This window comes from Pinus tabuliformis, chromosome 4_1 (assembly GCF_031772625.1).
Source record: "Pinus tabuliformis cultivar Carrire ecotype Pingquan chromosome 4_1, CPIR1, whole genome shotgun sequence".
In the NCBI taxonomy this organism is placed as follows: Eukaryota; Viridiplantae; Streptophyta; class Pinopsida; order Pinales; family Pinaceae; genus Pinus; species Pinus tabuliformis.
In genome coordinates this window covers 296,936,021-296,941,701 of record NC_142303.1, presented here as the reverse complement: position 1 = coordinate 296,941,701, position 5,681 = coordinate 296,936,021, and positions in this window count along the sequence as shown.

Here is a 5,681-nt window from a genome sequence, read left to right as displayed (position 1 = left end):
TCTCCTTGCTCGGCACGGCGTACCGATACGTTGTCAAAATCGAGCAAAAGTTCAAACAAAAGGAGCAAGACTTTGCATCTGTGAATCTGAAAACCAAAGGACAAAGCCAAGGTGGGGTGACCCAAGACAACCCGTCGAAGCCGCAAGAAAAGAACAACACCACGAAGTTGAAGAAGGAGATAGGAAAGTGGTGTGAGTTCCACAAGAGTCCCACTAATAACACAAGCGAGTGTCAGACCAAGCAGTCGCTGGTGGCAGAGTTGAAGGCTTCAGAATTAGATGCATGTTCTGACCCTGAGCCAAAACCCGACAAGGAGAATGGCAAAAGGAAGCAGATCATTGATGTGGAGCCCAGCGTCACTATTGCCACCGCCAAGATCCAGAAGAATGAGCCCGAAGATCCAGAGGAGGGGGAATGTCTTTTCCACTCACACATGTGGGTGAAGGATTCTCCGCTACAATTCATTGTCGACAGTGGTAGCCAAAAGAACCTCATTTTAGCAGAGGTTGTGAACCGGTTGGGCCTACCGACTACACCACACCCACAGCCGTACAGTATCATGTGGTTTCATAAAGGATGAGATCTCAAAGTTAGCCAGTAGTTCCACCTTCCCTACAGTATCAAGCCCTTCACAGATGAGTTATTGTGTGATGTTACACCTCTGGATGTTTGTGATGTATTAATAGGTCAACCATACTTGTGGAGGCGACATGTTGTGTATGAGTCAAGGCCTCGCGTTGTCTTTATTTCTTTAGGTGATTCATTATACAGGATACCGGAGGTAGCCCCACCTACTGCCACCTCTTTGATCGCTGCTAAGAAAGGCAGCGACAGGCTCTTCTCACAAACTAGGAAATATATTTTCTATCTGGTTCGCTGCCAAAGTAAGGAGAAGATCATTGCCACATCCATGACCCCCACGATGGGTTCCTCCACGCAAGAGCAACAGAAAAGGGATATGGTCATGACAGAACACAGGAACAACTTCTCCTCACCTGCAAGGGTACCACACAAGCTTCAGGTGGGCAACAAAGTTTGGTTGCATCTGCAAAAAGAATGCCTTACAAGAGCCCATCAGAAGCTCCGACCACGCCAACATGGTCCTTACACCATTACTAAGGTTGTGGGAAATAATTCTTTGGAGCACAACATTCCTCCATTGCTTCGCTTGCACCAAGTGTTCAATGTGTACCGCCCTCGACCATGCTTCCCACCATTACTAGACACATCCGAGATTGCAAAACAACTCACAGGGGACTAAGTTTAGCAGATGGAGGAACTCAACGCAATGGGGACCATTGCCTCCTAAGCGAGGAGGAATGATCCAGGTGGATGTTTGTGGCCACCCACCTATCCCATTTCGACCCCCATGACTATCTCTTTCAGTTTATCAGTTTTCGTAATTGTAGCACAATTTACTATTTTTAGCAGTTTTTCGGGTCCTGAACTTCCGGAGCCGTTTTGATGCCCTAAATGATGTTTTTTGGGAAATCTAGGAGCAACATGGGCCCATGGACCTATGTTTCTCTTCTCAAAGTTGTATTTCTCGGATAAATCTTTATAACAAGATATTGTATGCATCAAACGGAGATCGTATGCCAAAGTTACGACCCCGGCAAGTTGATGTACCAATTTACCCAAACAAGGCCCACAGTTTGGCGTTTCATCTTCTAGGGTTAGTTTTTTGGATGTTTAGGGTTTTCCATTATTTCTCAATAATAAATAGGCCTTCGAGCCTCATTGTAAGACAGTTCAGAGGCATGTTGCTACCACATCTCTTCTCAGAGATAAGCTACCATCGCCCCAGCTGGTTTATTTCCATTTCTGTTTGTAAACATATTTCAGTATTTTACATTAATGAAATGAAGTATTATTTCTGCTGCATCTCCGTTTTAATGGTTATCTCTGTAGTTTTTTGCGTTCTTGTTTAAATCCGGATCAGTCAAAGGCTTGTAGGATTTGATATTGTCATACCTGTATTTTGAATGTTTGTCTCAGGGTCCTTGTATAACACACCTATGTTATAACGCACCTATGTCTAGCTTTGTCTCAACTGGACATGTGAAAACTGCAACTTAAACAAAATGTTGAAATTGTTTTCACGTAATCCTAAAAGATTAGAAAATAATCAAATCTTTTCTTAATTTTGCACTTGAATGCCGTCAGATCTCACTTTATAACTGCAAAAGTTCTCGCATGAAATTTGTCTTCCATATCGTCAGTCTCCATATCCTCGATCTCACTCTAAGAAACTCAAAAGAAAGTAGTAAATGCGAGAAAAGAAAGGATAAAATCCTTGAATTCCACAGCCACGATTCTAAACTATATGTCAATTTTATGTTTGATTTAATATTGCATTAAAATTTTGTACATTGAGTCATAGTTGGATGATTCTATTATGTTATAGATAGAACGCCGATACTTACACATCTACAAATCATTTTTGTAGGTGATATTTTGGACTGATAAGGTTGAGCCTACATCATCTCCATTTTTCATTTCCTTATGTCACACAACTTTTCTATTATATTTTTTCTACATTATTTTTTCAAGAAGAAAGTCATAGTGATATTTCAAGTAGAAATCAAATATACATATAGTTGTGCCTTACAAGCACTCCAAAAAAGCTGAAACCTTGGCTTTCACTTCATAAAAACATCAACAAATCCATCTACTTCATTACATTCTAAATTTTCATCATGTGGGATTCCTACTAGTTCTATTCTTCAAAACAACATACATTAAACAGTGAAAAACTGCATAACATGTATTTTTCTCCTCATCTGGCTATCTGAAGATCTCTTTCTATTCCAAAAAGAGTTATTTTCTGCGTATAATGGTGCTTATAAAACTAGTTTGTTGGTTCTGGAACCAGATATGAAGTGGGCTATGACTAAGGAGATAGGACTAGGACTTAATTTCCTCAAATGCTAGTTCTAGATAAATTGCTTCTTTAACAGATGCTATTGAAACAACTGGCATTGTTTTCCTTCTCTGATTAGAGGAAAACTAAGTAAGCTCGGTGATGAATAACGAGTGGAAAACCCAAGATTTTTCTCATACTTTTCAATACAGTACAGGTAGTTTCAATATTACATGTAACACACCAGGAGTAAGGTTATAAGGAGCTTCAACAAGGCATAATTGCAAATACAATTAGAAGTGAAAGCTGCCAAAGGTACATGTTTTCTCGTGATATTCTTATTCTTAGTATGCGCAGAACAAAAGGCATTATTTCAACTTGCTATGAAAATTTGTTCAAATTTGTTTTCGTAGTAGTTCTTCTGGGCTTCGTTTGAGGCTCCTTTCCACTAGCAAGGTTTGAAGAGACCCTCATATTGTGTTAGAAAAAATATCTTTCTTAATGTTTCTTGTCGGCCCCTCCCAAGTGTATTATTATATTTCTACGCCATCTGCCAGGCCCTATTACGCTCCACATCTAGCACTTACTGCACATGCTATTGGCTAATGGAAAGAAAATAGAGGTTAGAGGGTTCAAGCTACACATCCTAGCTCCTCAACTGGCACGAATTCTGCTAGTTCTTGTGTTCTTTCTTTGTTTTTGTGAATGCTAATTGTTAGTTCTATGATTAACTATAATTGTTTCAACTAATTCTTTTTGGGGCTTCCCATGCCTGATTATCATTTCTAGTATTGAAATTAGTTTGAGCTAGAAACCATACCTCCTCATAATTATTGCTAGGTCCAGTAATGATGGATGGAGGCTTCCATAGAAATCATTAGCATGATCTTTTCCATAGAAATTCAAGAAGACATGCCTCTGGCATTCGTGGAGGATGTAACTGAGCTATGCAATTCAGGTTCCAATAATTTAGATGATGATGATGATTTCTATGTAGACCTTGGGGAACTGCTCGATTAATCTGCGATTTTCAGCACAAGGGGTAGGCAGATGAGCATAGAGTAATCGTACTCGGATGAGCGTAGTGTAATCGTACTGACTAGTTCTAAGGTGGCCAGGTAAAGCATGCGAATAGAGAGGATCGACTGGGAGTAGGTGACCGTGCTGCTCGCATTCGTCTAGGTAATTCACCTCAGGTAATGTTTTGGACTAGAGGAATCAACAGAGAATATAGGAATCGACAAAGGACAGAAGAAGATAATTTTAAATATATGCAAAATGTAATGAGATATGAGAGGTCTTTCTGGAAGCGCGTTGGAGTTGTACCAAGTAGAACATGTTGTTGTGCCAGGTACAACATACGACAACTTGTTGGGCAAAGGCCATAAACCCATATGTCAAGTTCGAGCCAAGCAAAAGCCATAAACCCAAATCTCAAGTTGGAGCCGAGCAAAAGCCATAAACCCAAAATTTTATAAAGTTTATAACTTAACATTGCATGTATACCAATTAATGTCAGCATTAATTCACTTCAGCGAAATGTATATAATACATGCTCTTATCCTAATGCAATTGTGCACCTTTGACCTCTTCCCTGACCTCGTGAAGAGGCCAAATAAGATGGTGAACTTAAACTTTGGTTAGCATAAAATGTGCATAATATAAACTTCAGTGAAAAACAAAATATAAATATAACTTGCTACACACTTTAGTTTAAGACAAAATTTTGGTCATTGGTATTCGTGTCGCACTGAAGCTAATTCGGAAAACCCATTACTATAGTCCCTGCCAGCCGCCCTTTGGGCAGGGACTAATAAGGATGGAGTTTCAATAAAAAGGCCTTCGTTCACTGAGATACCTTTTGGCGTTTCACACTCAAATGCTTCTACAATGTCACCTAAAAATTCTGATCTCGTGTCAGAAGTGGTGATGATAACAGGATTATATCCGCAAAGGTCCTGAATTTCAAAGTGGTGATGATAACATGATTCTATCAGCAAACGTTGCCTAATTTCGTTAAGGCATAGGTGGTGGAAAACTAGAAAGCCACCACCCGCAGACCGGGGATTCGGATGGATGACGGATATTAGACATGTGCTTAAACAAAACGAGACGGATATTAGTCATGCGGTTAAACAAAATTCTCATGGTGATTTTAAATGTGAAAACGAAAGGAAGGAAAAAAATAATAAAAAATTTTATTATAAATTCTTATTCTATAAAAAGCTTAATATTAAAAACTAAAAAGGGTTTACCATATCGAAGAAAAAAATATGGAACAATTTTGCACACCCATGACGAAGTTTTAATAAAAATGTGATATCAATAAGGGATAAAAAGGGTTTACCATATCGAAGAAAAAAATATGGAACAATTTTGCACACCCATGACGAAGTTTTAATAAAATTGTGATATCAATAAGGGATGTGATATTATATTCTGGCGTACGTGCAATGAATTGGAAAAAGGTAAAATGAGAAAAGGGTGATATTGCTGAAGGGCGGTGATATTCTTGGAAAAAGATTGGAAAATTTGAATGATAAGGTCACAATGGTAAAGCATAAGAGGAGTAAACCCGTATTATTTCAAATGACTTCCTTTATTGCTCGGAAGTCACAGTGAGGCCTTCCAAAGAAGCGATTAAGTGAGCAATATATGACAATGGAAACGATGATGAGGACCAAAGACGCATATAATCAATAATTTGATTAGACTTCCTCTTATAACGAAGTCGTAGAAAGATGGGCTTGCACACCATTGTAGTGTTGAGAAGTTACAGAATGATAGTAGCATTGCTCAAATATATGGATTTTTTCA